Source organism: Callospermophilus lateralis, unplaced genomic scaffold, assembly GCF_048772815.1.
Source record: "Callospermophilus lateralis isolate mCalLat2 unplaced genomic scaffold, mCalLat2.hap1 Scaffold_63, whole genome shotgun sequence".
In the NCBI taxonomy this organism is placed as follows: Eukaryota; Metazoa; Chordata; class Mammalia; order Rodentia; family Sciuridae; genus Callospermophilus; species Callospermophilus lateralis.
This window is the reverse complement of record NW_027514713.1, coordinates 3,441,333-3,457,102: the sequence shown is the minus strand read 5'-3', so window position 1 is coordinate 3,457,102 and position 15,770 is coordinate 3,441,333. Positions and strand designations below refer to the sequence as shown.

The window sequence follows — 15,770 nt, the reverse complement described above, 5'->3', positions numbered from 1 at the left end:
CACTTGGAATTGGAGGCTGACAGGGTACCACACACCTTATTAAGATACATTGAACAAAATGGCATAAGGTTGCCAAATTAATGTGTGAACTGGACTTCCTAATTCATCCTACCATGATTTTTCTGACTATGGGGTTTCCGCTAACTTCTTGACTGATTTCCTTCTCTCTAGGGTATGATTTTTTAAATAATTCATATGTGATATTTAAAAGCAAATCAACTAACGACACTAGACTAAAGTGATCTTCTTTCCTATATTTCCTATTTTGGTTCTGAGGGTCAGGCAACCACAGTTTTCCCCTTTACCTGGAAAAGGACTTCTCAGCTCCTGGTTTGTAGGTACAGCAGTCATCCCTGTAGACAGCGGGAGGGTTCAAGTGGTTCACATGTATGTTGGAGAATTATGTGGACCCATAGCAGATCCCTTAGGCAGGTGGCAAACCAGAGGTGGCCTCTCCAGAATTGTTCAGATACCTGGATTAACACCAAAAATTGCCTTGCCAGGAGTCACGACATAGCTCATGGTTGAACCGCTGAGCCTGGTGGTAGAATATCTGAATTACTCATTAATTCAGCTTATCCAGCTGATAGTTATGAAAAAAATGCCCTTCATTGCTGGTATTATCCAATTGAGCAGGAAATTGGTCCAAAGTCAATATTATGAAAATGAAACTCTGAACTTCACATTAGCTGTGATCAGCAGCTTTTTTTTTAGTTTTAGTTTCAGATGGACACAATATCTTTATTTTATATATACGTGGTGCTGAGGATCGAACCCAGTGCCTCGTGTATGCTACATAAGCTCTCTACCACTTAGCCACATCCCCAGCCCGATTAGCAGCTTTTGGGGGGATAAAATTATTTATTTTTATTTTTTTTCTTAATAAAAACACAGTCTCAAACTATATTGTTAGCTCTCTCCATTGGCTATTTTCTCACCTTTTATGTCCCCTGAGAATTAGGAAGGCTGAAAACAGCATTAAAGTCTAAAAACAGCCATCACGCCCTCAGTTCTCCTTATTTTAAATATTTTTATTTGTGTACAACCAGAAAAAATGAAAAATTGTGCCCCATTTGTGTACTATGAACTGAAATGCATTCTACTGTCCTGTGCAACCAATTAGAATGAATAAATAAAACAAAATAAAATAAATAAATATTTTTAATTTCCTGGGCCTTATTTGCAGCACATGAAAATTCTGCTAGTTTATAAAAGCTAAATATTTTAATATTTCTTATAAAATATCTTCATTTTAATAAAATATTAGTATTAAACTCTACATAGAGATGAAATTGCTTCAAATCTTAAGATGAAGTTTATATGAAAATTAGAATTACTCTATGATCCTGCAATTCCACACCTTGACTAATACCCAAAACTACTGACAGCTGGATCTTCAACAGATGTTTGCACATTCATATTTGCAGTAGGGGATGATAGAAGCCACCTAGGTGTCCATTGATGGGTGGATGGATAAACAAAAGGTGACATGGACATACAAGAAATGGAATTGCATTCATTCTTAAAAAGGAAGGCAATCCCAACACTCATGGACCCTGAGGGCAAAGGCTAAAGAGACCCAGATGTTGTTGTCTTCAAGGTTGGTAGGACTCTTATCTCTCCCTGTTGTGAGTGAATCAGGGTATATCTTCAAAAAAAAGAAGAAACTCCTGATGCACTCTACATACAGCATGATGTGTTTAGAGGACAACATGCTAGATGAAATAAGGCAATTGTGAAATTATAAATACAGTATGATTCTATTCACATCAGGCTCCTGGAGTAGTCAAGTTTATAGAGTGAGCAAGTGGAATGGTGGCTGCCAAGGACTGCGAAGGGGCACAGGATATTGTTTGGGAGGCATAGAGTTTTGGTTTTGCAAGATGAAAAGGGCCTGGAGACTGATGGCAGTAATGGTAGTACAGTAAAATACACTTAGAAATGGTTAAAATGGTAAATTTCATGTAATGCATTTTTTACCATAATCTAACAAGAAATTTTAAATGAATTGTAAGACACAGTGAAAATTACTAATGAGTAGCTAGATAGGTCGTATATTTTCTATTACTATAAACACTATTTATTTTATTTGACTTGATATTTACATAATACATACAATGGTCATACTTAAAGTGTTCAGACAATATGCTGAGCACATTCTAGTAATTTAATTGATGCTTTTGATCACCTTAAGAGGCAGATGCGGTTATGATCCCTATTTTCTGAAAGTGGATCCCAACAAGAAAACCAGACTGTTCTATTTAATCCAGGTAGCCAAAATTTACATTCACTAAATAGATCTATCAAAATATTATTGAATTTTGTTTAAGCTTTGCTGAATTTCTCATGTTAATAAAACTAAGATGGATTCAAACTGGTGACCATAGACAGAGGTCTCAGCAAGAAAACATTACTGAAAAATTACTTAGAAGTTATTACTGATGATTTCAGAGAAGTTAGAGCCTCTGAAATCCTGGATATGGTTAAGTGTTTTTTTATAAAACACGTGACTATAATATTTATTACTCTGGGGCATGGTGGATTAGTGGAGGACTTCAAAAATCAAAGCCTATCTCTACTTTCTCCAGAAAGTATGTGTATATGTGTGTGTGTGTGTGTGTGTGTGTGTGTGTGTGTGTGTGTTGTATATAAAAATGTTATTCTTTATAATAGGAAAAACAAGACTTTGATTTGACCACAAGTCACCTGTGAACAACTTTAGCATTAAATTTTTATTTTCCAGAAAGTAGTCTATGTGCCTCTTTACTGTCAGAGAACTTCTGTCAGTGGATACTAACTGCTAACAAGACTTTTAATGTGTTTATTGAATTTAAAAGCAGCTTGGGATCTTGATAGGAGCTTTATAAATAATTACTCTAATCATCACATTTCATGGTATTGTTATAAACGCTCAGGTAGTGCCCCTGGTGTGCAGTTAGACACTGTTTCCACACATAGGTGTCAAAATAAGGCAGGTAGAAGGGGAAGTGGCCTCCCCAACTTGCCCAGCAGGTAGGAAGGGATTGGGAGGGAACTCTGGGCAAAGATCCAGGAAAGGCAAAGAAAGTTTCAATGGTAATGGGTGCCCCAAACCAAAGACAGTAACTCTGTCTTCCACAAAATGAGCATCCAGGAATTAAGGAAACAACCCAGCATAAGTCCTAGTGCCCTTTATGAGCCATTACCAGCTTTGAAAACCCAAAACTCAAAAGCCTAATGTGAACCCAAAGAGTCCAAGTCCAGAGAGGAAAAATGTACGTAAGCGGCCTAATTACCTAAACTATCTCAGCAAGGTGTCTGTCTCTTCTTATGGTCCAGCAACAGAGAAATCTTAATGACAAAAATGCGGAGTTTTCATCAGAGTTTTGTGAGTTAAGATGAATCTCCTACTTCCTCTTCTAGTAGAAACTCTCACTTCTGAATGAGATGGATGTTGCAGAGGAATACATCAAACCGTTGGGTGTGGATGTTACTATTTGGGGCAGCGTATAATTTGTGTTGGGCATTGACAAGAGGACCAACCAAGACTAATGTGGCTCCTTTGTTTTTAGACTGTGGATTGAATGTGCACAAGCAGTGTTCCAAGCATGTGCCCAATGACTGCCAACCCGATCTCAAGAGGATCAAGAAAGTGTACTGTTGTGACCTCACCACACTCGTAAAGGCTCACGACACACAGAGGGCTATGGTGGTTGACATATTCATTCGGGAAAATGAAGCAAGAGGTTTGAAAAATACTTTTTGTTGATAATACATTGATTATATTTTTGCAGTTTATTTTCCTGTTGTCAGGGAAACAGACTCACTCTACTATCATTTTTGAGAAAATGAACTAACTGCACACATACAGAAACACATTCACATAGAGGATAAAATAATTCCTACCAACTCTCTCAATTTCCGTTTCCTCAAGCCATGCATGTATGCCTTCAACAAATGTTTACTAAGCATCTACTATGTGCTAGAGATTAAGGATCTGAAAGTCTCCATTCTTGACTTCAAGAAATTCATATTGCAGTGTGGAGAATCAGAAGGGCAAATACCTATTGTGGGTGTCCATATTTAAAGCACCATGGGGGTCACAAAGGATGAGGTTTTCATCATATTTGAGGATAATTAAGAAAGGTTATGGCAGGGAGAGTTTTGAAATAGATCTTAAAGCTGGGCATCATGGCATATGCCTGTAATCCCAGCAGTTAGGAGGCTGAGGATCACAAGTTCCTGGATCACAAATTCAAAGCCAGCCTCAGCAACTTAGTGAAACACTGTCTCAAAATAAAAAAATAAATAAAAAGGACTGGGGATGTAGCTCAGTGGTAAAGCACCCTCAGTTCAATCCCTAGTACCAAATAAAAAGAAAAGATGAAAGGAAGGAAGAAAAGGAGGGAGGGAGGGAAGGATAGGAAAAGGAGGGAGAGATCTTAAAATGTTCTTCTATTAAGTAGTACAGAAATTATCGATCAATACATACATGTACTACCATATAAAATTCACTTCTAATATTGATTCTGTTTATTTCAAAGAAAAGATTTCAAAGATTATAAAGATCTATGTAATGAAAAATCAAGTTGACAAGAAAAACAGTAACATCCCCCCCCCCCGCAAAAAATTTCTTTATATTTATGCTAGAGTGATCTTTCCTTTATTTTTGCTTCCTTTGGCCACTATTCAGTATCAAATATTCAGGACATAATGGACCAGGTCTGATTGGGGAGAATTTGTGTTGCTGAATATAATTTGCATAATTGACCAGTGATTGTATTATATTCCGCTACATTGGTATCCATTATTGTGTCCAAATTGCCTTAATATATTCTACAGGTTTCTATTCATTGGACAATGAGTCAATTCTTTCCAAAACAAAGCAGGACATTGTAGCTTGTTATCTCAAGCCTTTTAAAGATAGGAAATGATCCTGCTTCTCCTAAGGATGAAAGCTATAGTCGTTCTGAAAACTGGCTCACTTAATCTCAGATTGTGAGAAATGCCTCCTTCCTTTTCACCACTGTGGCTGTTAGAATTCAATTAATGCTTTGGGATCTGGTGAAGGTGTCCCTTGCAAGGGCTGACTAGCCCAAGAGAGGAGAGGCACCCCAACACTGGCAGAGACAAGTGGCCCTGGGTCCTGCTGTATGAAAGGCACTGCAAATTTAGGGTCAGAGCCTGCAGTCAGGGCAAAGGACAGGAACTTGGCTTCATTGGAGAAGCTGGAATCCTGCTACTTTTCTGAGTAACTTTAGGTATCCAAAGTTCCTATCATGACTGACTTTCAGGGGAGAAAGACCGTGGGGAGAATAGCACTAAGCCTACCCAGTACAATAGAAAGAGTGGCCCAGATTGGAAATTTATTCCAAGAAACTACAAAGGGATTGGAGCTGCAGATGATAGAAGCCTTCAGGTACAAGCTGAATCCAGCAGTCATCTAGAAGAAATTCACATGACACCTTCCCACCTGCATGACCACCACTACCCACATGAACCTGAGCAAGCCACTTGCCCATTTGAATGTCTGTTTCCTTATCTATAAATTAAGTAGAATCAATTACACTTTATAAGGTGGTTGTGAGGATTATATGAGTTGATACATATAACAGATTTAGTACAGTGCCCAACATACAGGACCTGTGTTACTTCTTGTCACCTTCTCCCAGAATGACCAACCTCTAACTCCACCTCCCAGTCTGCCTGTCTGACCCTATTAGCCCAGGTGTTTCGGTGCTGTCAAGAGATCCTGAATAATAGCGTCTTCAACAAGACAGACATCTGTTTACTTCTCCAGGAACAATCCAGGCCGTGGTCTAGGGCTAGTCAGACAGCTCCCTGGGGGCTGCAACCCAGGCCCTGCACCTGCTGCTCTGTCCTGCTTGGGCATTGCCCTTGTCTTCTCCCCCTAGTTGGCTGCAGTGTCTCATCTGCATTCTAACCAACAGGAAGGGGGAAAGGACAATCTCTTTCCCTTTAAGGTTACAATGCAGAGGCTGTACGAATCGCTTCTGCTCTCTCTGCATTGGCCAGAAATGCATTGGACATTGCAGTGAATATTAAAAAAAAAGATTCCATGAAAACTGAGAGATGGGAGAACAAATATGAAAAGGACAGCTGGCAGCCTCTGCCATTCTGACAAACTCCAACCCATCCTTCACGACTTCCTTCAAAGATGAGCTCCTCAGTGAGGCCTGCCCAGATTCCTCTCCTGTCAACCTGCAGGATCAGTTGCCCAGCTCTGAGGCAGCACCTGTTCCAACATTATTGAGATAAGTTTTCCTGTGCCATCTAGAACAGGATGGCACCCCGGTTTCTTTCATCTTGTGGGTTAACTCCAGTTGATGAGCAGTGGCAACTGTTACTGAAACAAAAGAGCTGGGATTAACTGAGAACATATGTCAAGGCTGCAGGAGAGGAGAAGGGCCGGAATTTATGCTACATAGTGTTTTTTGTTTCTGATGCAAAGCTAATACAGATTCTTTCATATGGTGTATAGAATATAAAAAGTGTTTACCAAATTAACAAAAACAGGAGCCTATATGTTAGTAATCAAGAGTCTGACAGCCAGGCACAGTGGCACATGACTGTAATCCCAGCAGTTTGGGAGGCTGAGGCAGGAGGATGACAAATTCAAAGCCAGCCTCTGTAACTTAGTGAGGCCCTAAGCAACTCAGCAAGATCCTGTCTCTAAATAAAATATAAAAAATGGCTGTGTATGTGGCTCAGTGGTTAAGTACTCCTGGCTTCAATCCCTATTACCAAAAAAAAAAAAAGTGTCTGACAAAGGTATATTGCAAGAAGTATACTGCAATGGAAGCTATTTGTTTGCTTATTTTTTCCTATAGTTATAGTTTTGACAGCAGTTAACTTTTGGCATATGAATTCTGAAACCTGGACATACATTTATTTATTTATTTATTTATTTATTTTAAGATACTGGGGATTGAACTCAGGTTCATTAGACCACTGAGCCACATCCTGAACCCTATTTTGTATTTTATTAGAAACAGGGTCTCACTGAGTTGCTTAGGGTCTCATTAAGGTGCTGAGGCTGGCTTTGACTCGCGATTCTCCTACCTCAGCCTTCCAAATCACTGGGATTATAGGTGTGCGCAACTGTGCCTGGCTCTGGTCCTCTATTCTTTCTGATACTTTTGATCTGATACATCACCCACTGTGTATATACAAACAGCCTGCATTTTAGAAACTATCTTAACAAATCAATAAACTTGAGGAGTGGAAACCAAGTCTCTTTGACCTAAATACTCAGTGATAACGTTTCCAAAACCAGTAAATGGAATTTTATTTTCCTACATCTGTTTGTATGATCAGTTACCTGAAGGCATAATAATGAAATCAATCATGCTTAGTTATTTAACATATCATCTTACAATTACACATAAAAAATCCATAAAATTTTAATATCTCCAATAGAATCAGAATAATATGCATTACACACACATAAGTGTGTATATGTATCCAGCACAGTGCCACATACAGCATAACCCATGGAAGAGGTCAGGCTTTCGGCCCGGTTGCTTCCCTTGGTGAAATGGGTGTCCAGCAAAATGATGAACAAAGGAAGTAGGAGACTATGGTTAATGAGAACCTTAAATTTGGGGGTTGCTTTGTAAAGCCAGGCAGGAAGAAGGCCAGATCTCCATTGAGATCCCCAAGCAAAGGGACACAGACTTACATGGAAATGGGACTGGCAAGTCCAAGTTTTGACTCAACAGTTTGTGCCATAGAAGATCACTAATAATATTTGTTCATTTACTCATATTACATAGTGTACATTTAAAATTAGTCTTTTTTTAAGATATTTTGAGACACTGAGATTAAAGTGTGTGTGTCTCCTTCCCTCCCTTTCCCTCCCTCAACCTCCCTCACCCTCCCTTCCCTCCCTCTATCCCTCCCTCTGTCCCTCTCTCCCTGCACTCTACAGGATTAAAGTCAGAAGGCCTTTACAGAGTGTCTGGGTTCACTGAACACATTGAAGATGTCAAGATGGCCTTTGACAGAGGTGAGTTTGTGCTCTCCTGAATGCCATTTTACTTATGCTTAGCACTCTTCTGATGGAACCAGACTCATTCAGAGTAGGAACTGAGCTTCAGAACTACTGAGTATTACTCTTCAGGAAGCTGAGCAATGATGCTTTACAAATCTCCCAGTTCTCTCTCTCTCTCTGGGGGAAGTGTGGACAGGTGACCACATGAGGAGGAAGTAAGTTTAACCATTTGAAAGCCAGCCAGTCCACATGGCCCTGGAGCACTCCTCTGCAGGCCCATCTCAGGATTTTTTTCTCTTCTCTCAAAACTCCACAAAAGGGAGCATAGGAATGAGAGTCACCAGCGCTGAAAGAGGGAAGCCAGGGGACGTTTAGGAGGTACCTCCTCTGTTATTTATGATTACAGCATACAGTTCCCAGTGCCTATCATCTCTTAGGTCAGACATAGGCCAACCTGGAGAACTTGTTAAAAATGCAGACCACCAGGGCCCACCTTGAGGACTCATGCTGAAATCTGGATGAGCCCAAGTATCTAGATTTCTAATAAACAATCCACATAATCCTGGTACAGTGAGTCCGGGCCTGGGGTGCCTACTGGATAGAGTGTGGTCCACAAGGTCTTCCATGATGTGGCCTCCCTATCTGCTGCTCAGGCCAATTTCCGTTCTTCCTCCATATTGGACCTTACATGCCAGCCTCCCTGAAGGACACTTTACATGCCATTACGGAGAAGCACCCAAGCTCACATGTTCTATCCATCTGGAATGTGTGCACGTTTGTCTGGCAAACACCTGTGAATCATGAGTCAAGTCTTCTGTTGTTCACGAAGCCTCTCTGGCCACCCCACGCTGACCTGAGAGCTCTGTTTCCGTCCCCTGCATCACTGTGTGCTCAGGTCTCCAGGAAGCATCCCTTCTTCTTGTAACTGACAAGCTATGAGTTCTCTCTAGCTGGAACTATTTGAAGGGAGCATCTCTTTTCTACTTTGATTCACCAGAGCCTAACTGTGTTTGCCCCATGCTAGATTCTCAATAAATGTTTGCTAAATATGTAAATGATGGGATCAATATGGTATATATGGCAGGAAGAAGGTTTTACTATTGTCTCTACATCCAAGAGCTGTTTTGTTTCCAAATTTGCTGAAGCATTTGTTCATTTCATTTTCCACACAAAAGATGTTAATAGTACCATGTGATCGAAACATTTTTTCATGTCTTTATACATGAATTTTTTTGCATTACAATTCATATTACACATATATACCACAATTTTTTATATCTCTTTATATAAAGTAGGTTGACACCCAATTCGTGGCTTCATACATGTACTTTGGATAATGATGTCCATCACATTCCACCATTCGTGCTAATCCCCTGCCTCCTCCCTTCCCCCCCCAACCCCTCTTCCCTATCTATAATTTCAAAACTTTTTTTTAATCCAAAAAATTTCATAGTCAGTGATAGTTAAAATGGACTGGTATTTACTAATGGTAGAATAAAAAGTAAATATATAAATATGTGTGTGTGTGTGTGTGTGTGTGTGTGTGTGTGTATACTGAGAATGATTGTAAAAAGTGCTAAGAAATACAACCTCACCTATACATGAGGTGAGGTTAAAGTTTCCCAGATTGAAGTCCAAGGGGCTAAGTGAGCCTGAAAGAGACAGAAGTAACTGAAGGAATTCAACAATTAGTTCATGTACATGACCTTCAAATCCAAGTTCAAAGAATACTGATGGAGATGTAGTAGAACTGTTCATTGTTGTATCTTTCTTTTATTTTCTTTCTTTGTTTCCTTCCTTCCTTTTATCTCTTTCTTTCTCTCCCTCTCCTCCCTCCCCCCTTCTCTCTTTCTCTCTCTCCCTCCTTTCTGTGCATGCCTTCACTTGGTGAAATACGGTCCTCATCAGGACTTGGATTGCTGGCTGTTTTTCAGATGGGGAAAAGGCAGACATTTCTGCCAACATCTATCCAGACATAAACATCATCACTGGAGCCCTTAAATTGTACTTCAGAGAATTACCCATCCCTGTCATCACGTATGACACCTATTCCAAATTTATAGAAGCAGCTAGTGAGTATTGAGAACTAATTTTTTATTTGTACCAGACTTTCAGTACATTGCTTTCACCCTCAAGAAAATTAAAACTCAGAACTGTTGAAATTATCGCCTGAGCATTTTGCCAAGTGGGCACAACAGTACAGTTGATAGAAAACCAGGCATAGCTCACCAGCTGAGCTGGACCAGCACTAAGCCAAGTCTGTGGGGCAGAAGCCGGGTGCCAGGCAGTTCCGTCTCTCCTAGTCACTCCCTGTATGCTGAGAGCCAGCACAGTCAGGCCCATTCTATTGTTGAAAACCTCAATAGTTTTGTAGTAAAAAAAAAAATCAGATGTTCTCCAAGGAGAGCCGTATTGATGAGCTCCTTGCATCCTCTAAGCAGAATCACATTGAGAACAGATTAGAGTCACATCCAAGTTTTGCCCATTAATGGTCTTCAAAATTAATAGAAGGCCAAGAATAAACTATGCCAAGTATCATGCTATGACCTTTCACCCATTGGCACTCATCCTTCCTCAGCCACCGTGGCTCATTCCCTGCTTCCCACCAGACCCACTGCCCTCAGGAGAGAGTGGAATGAAAGCAGAGGGAATGTCAGGGGAGTGGCTATGTTTTCCTAGGAACAAGTAATAATGAGAAAAAGGAGAGACATGACACAGAAGTTAAGCCCACTTTGAGGAACATTTTTTTGGTTCGCCCTTTTTTTTTTTTTAATCTTTAATGGTTGAAAAGTACAGTTTTGTGCTTTTAAATATACTAATGAAATACCTGATAGGAAGAGACAAGGGCAGATTGAGATTCACGCAAGCTGTACTTTCCAGATGAGTTATTGCCCTGCTCCCTCTTAAGACTGTTCCTTCCTGGATTCTGGTGGTCTTAGGCAGGGAAGGCTGGGTACCTTCTACCCCAGGAGGAATGGCAGGAAACCTTTCTTTGACTGTCTGCCAATACTGTTGGAGACCCAGACTCCAGAAGCATGTCCTCTTCCTGGCATGTGCCCAGTATCTACATCCTAACCTGGGCTGTACAACAAAGTAGACCCTGCGAACAGTTTAGTGATAAGTGCCATTAATGCAGGCTGGGTTGGCTGGCCCACCTGCCAATCTACTTGCATTGAAAATGTATTTAGTGGGCTGGGATTGTGGCTCAGTGGTAGAGCGCTCACCTCGCACATGTGAGACCCTGGGTTTGATCCTCAGCACCACATAAAAATAAAAAAGTGAAATAAAGTAGTTGTGTCCAACTACAACTAAAATATAGAATATTTTTAAAAAAGAAAGAAAATGTATTTAGTGATTGAAGCCTGCCAGGGAGAGACTTACTAGATAATTTCAAGGGCAAAACACCAGAAGTGATATAGTTTAGAGTTTGTGTTAGTGAGATCCCCGACAAATCTAGTGTTCAGAAGGGCAACATAGTCTGCACGTGTTCCGCCAGATTATAAGCATTCTCCTGGAATCTGCTCCTGAAGAAGGAGGACAGAATCCACCATCTGGACCACCCACATCATGAATGTTCAACAAGCCTGTGGTACTCAGCCCAGACTTTCTGTAATGAGGCAGGACACAAACTGACTCATTTAAGTGAAATAGTATCTGAAATTACATGACTTTGTTAGACTCTCCCCATTTCTGGATAAAACAAACAAAAGACTTCTTGTTAGCTCTCTGAAAACTTTAATGGTACAATGTAACTCTGCATCATATGGGTTCTATTTGATCTTCACAGAAATCTCCAATGCAGACGTAAGGCTGGAAACTGTCCATGAAGTGCTGATGCTACTGCCTCCTGCTCACTATGAGACCCTGCGGTACCTAATGATCCAACTCAAAAAGTAAGCAGATGCCTCCTCTTACTGATCTGCTCCTGGGGCAGTTAGTGCCTCCCTGATGCACAAAATGAGCAGGTGCTTCTTGAGAGTGGATTGTGCTGCCTCCTGGGGCTAGCCCCACACATGGCCACGAGGGCCTTTGCTCTGGGTCAAGAGCTGTTTCATGTACTTTCCAGGTGTCATTCCTGGGAGGTGGGTACTGCTGGGAGCATTCACTGTCAGAGGCCATGGATGAATTATGGGTTTGTTTGAGCCATCTCAAGGCAGAGGGGTTGCTCTTCTGAGAACTCTCAGTTAAAACCCCCTGATTCAAGACCACTCAGTTTATGCTGACACCCTGCTCATTGGCTCAGAGAGTCATGGGTTCAAAGAAAGCTGCCCGGAAGTAGAGGCAGTGGGCATAACCTGCTAAGCCCCAACCAGGTTGTTTTTGTCGCCTCATCCAGTTTTCCTCAGGAAGTTCTTTACACTGGATCCCATTGGTTCCTACCCATTTAAATAAAGTGTGGGCTCCATTTTGTAGTGAGATCCAGTCTCCATTAGAGCTGGATCATCTAACCATGCCCCCATTTTTCATTTATTTCCATGTCTTGCTTTATTTCTTAAATTTCTCATAACTTTAATATTTCTAATCTGACTCCACCCTCATTCGGGGAAACTGAGTAACATCAGTACACATTGGATTCAACAATGGATTACACAGTGGAAGACATATCAGATTTCTGAATCTTAGAGAAGTTAAGTGGCTAATCCGCAGACGTGAACCCAGGTTTGAAATCCAGGAAGAACAAACCAGAGCCTACTCTCTGTCTTAACTACTTGTCTACCCTGCCTCCATAGCTGCATCTTGCTCCAACACAAGTCTTGTACATACTTCATCTCATCTTCCACCAACTGCCCACCCTAACCCCTGATGCCTGAACCAGTCTGTCTTCTTTCAGAGCACATTTCCAACATGATCTCTTGTTTTTGTTTTTCTGTGTGTCTCCAAGTAAAAAAATGTCCCCAAAACTTAGTGGCTTGAAACCATAAAATTAATTATCTCATAGTCTCTATGGGCCAGGGATCTGGATATGGTTGAGCTAGGTGCATCTGGTTCAAGGTTCTTAATGAGTTTGCATTTGAACTGTGAGTCAGGCTGCAGTATCATATATGAAGGCTTGATGAGATGAACAGTCACTTCCAAGTCACTCAGCACATTGTTGGCAGGACTCAGTTTCTCAGAGGATTTTAGGCTGAAGGCTCACTTCCTCACTGGATTTTGCTGGAGGTCACCCTCATTTCCTTACCATGTGGGTTTCTCCATAGGCAGCTCACAAAATGCCAACTGACTTCCTTCCAAGCAAGCAAGCAAGCAAGGGCACCCACGGTCTTTTTGTCTTTTTAGAAGTGACATCCCATTGCATTTGCTATATTGTGTTTGTTAGAAGCAAGTGACTAAGTCAAGCCCATACTTCCAGGAGGCAGGGACTCTTGGGGGCTATCTCAGACAGGATCTACCACACACTAAGCTATGTATGTGGAAGCCTTCAGGTGGAGATGTTTGGATGTTTACAGGATATTATAGCCTTTAGTTCCAGACTCTTCCCCTTAAATCTCTCTTTCCTTCCTTGTACATTTATTATGAGATTAACAAGTTGATCTTTGAATATTGGAGGGATCAGTGTGCTTCTATGTGTCTCTCCCTGTTTGTTGAAGATATATGTCAGCTGCCCTTTCTTAGATACAATGAACCAAAAAGTGTATACAGAGTCCAAATTACAGATCCACTCGGTAAGTGAAAAGAAGCAAGTGGAGAATATTGTATAAATTTTTCTGCCTTATAAGACTTTTGCTCAGATCCAAGGTGATCAGAGACAGTAACATAAAGTTCAGAAGATTGCCGGGGGGGGGGGGGGGCGACGAACTACTTGTGTAGATTGATGCAGCAGGAATGGAAGCCGTTTATTCTAGAATAAGAGCGGTATTTATACATTTTACACAGCCTATCTAATTAGCATAAAATAGATACAGCAGTCAACCAATAAGGAATCTCCACACTTAATGGCTCGCTTTTGTTACTCCCCAAACCACTCCCTCTGGCTTTTGGCCAGGCGCCATCCAGACTTGTTTACAGACTCTAACATTTCTCTGGCAAAATAACAGGTGCCAATCTGACTTGTTTACAGACCTTAACAGAAGATTCCTATTTTGATGAGTTTACTGAATGTAAGAGTATAAATAATTTTTGGATATGTAATAGATTATGAGTGCCACATCTGACTTTTAGCTGCAACTTGTTTCTTTCATTTCAATTAATATCATAATTAATTATATGATAATAACACTTTGTAAAGCAAAATGTCTCTATCAGGAAGAATGCTAGCATCTCCCAGCTGAACTGTAAATGTCAATAATTTCAGGGTTTTATTGTGATGGGTTTGCTAAACATTTTATTTGATCAGGTATAGTACTTAACCTCATAGGGCGATGTGAGTATTTTGATCCTCTAGCATGTCCTCATTCCTACTTTCTTCTTAGCTTTGCTGCATGAAAATGATCCAAACTGGGTTGACTTCCTAAAATAATATTAAGTGGCTAATCCTAATGATCTCTCAGGGAATAGTCAGAAAGGGATACCCTCCAGTACAAAACCTAAACACATTTTAATTATCATTTGCTCTGCCTTGAAGAACCTTCTTTTTAGATATATGATGAACAGTCTAAAGCCTAAATTCCTGAAAGCAAGAATCTGGGAGATAGTGATTCTATTGCATTACGAAGGAAGGAAGCCAACTTTGGCATTTGAATTTCATTCCTAAAGGCTCTGCTATTTTTATTTGTATGTCAAATGATGATTTTCAATTCCAACGATAATTAGTGCTCCAGACCTCATTCTGTTGGAACTAGAAATAATGCCCACCACCTTCCAGCTTGGCCACCTCCCAGGAGTTCCACTGTCCCATGATAATGGCCTGGCTACATTCTGCAAGCAAGCATTCTCCTGTGGCACCAGCCCTCCCAGAAGACAGGAACTGCACTTAGCTTCCCATTCTGCAGCTTACAGGCCAATAGGAAGCAACAAGGAAAAAGACTTCCATAGATGACCCATAGGCCAGTTGGTAATCCTCTGCCCCTCCAAACCAATATTTCTTAAATGACAGTTTCATATTTATTTAGTGAGAAGGGCTGATTTTCCAATTTTTAAAATTGTGTCTATACTAGATTCATATGTCATTCACTTCCACTGGCCGAAGGCAATATCAACAATTTAAAATAAAAACAAATTGGAAAATTGCCTATTGAAAAATGCCTTTCTGCCATTCTGATTCACAATTTGCTTTTGCAATTTCCTGAGCCAGAGATAGTCTTGGGATTTAAGTATGTAATAGTATGGAAATTCATCCGCATGTCTACACGACGTCTCTGTGTGTATTTGTTTTGCAGGGTTACTATGAATGAAAAAGACAATTACATGAAAGCAGAAAATCTGGAGATCATGTTTGGGCCCACCCTGATGTGGCCCCCTGAGGACAGCACTCTCACCACCCTCCATGACATGCAGTACCAAAAGCTGATTGTGCAAATTTTAATAGAAAACGAACATGTTTTGTTCTAATCCATCAGGGACATGAGCTGAATGGTCCCAGCCCTATCCAAGCTGATAGAGCTAAATAAATAAACATTTCTCACACTTGATTTTCTTTTCAAACAAGTGACAGAGTTTCCTGGACCGCAGTGGATTGCAGAGTCTAGTACTGTGTCTCATAGACACGTCCTCCTCCACATGAGAACAAGGGTGAGGGCGAGAAAAACCCCTGGCCTTGGGTCAATTGCCATGCCTTGTATGTATGTCTGTTTTGCTGGAAGAGTGATTAATAAATCTTTCTTTAACTTATTAAAAAATG

The 15,770-nt window shown here is 40.6% G+C and overlaps 1 pseudogene; it reads left to right on the top strand.

Moving 5' to 3' along the window:
• LOC143389532 (beta-chimaerin-like) overlaps positions 1-15,481 on the top strand; it is a 101,764-nt pseudogene extending 86,283 nt beyond the window's left edge.
• The last annotated feature ends 289 nt before the right edge of the window (positions 15,482-15,770 follow it).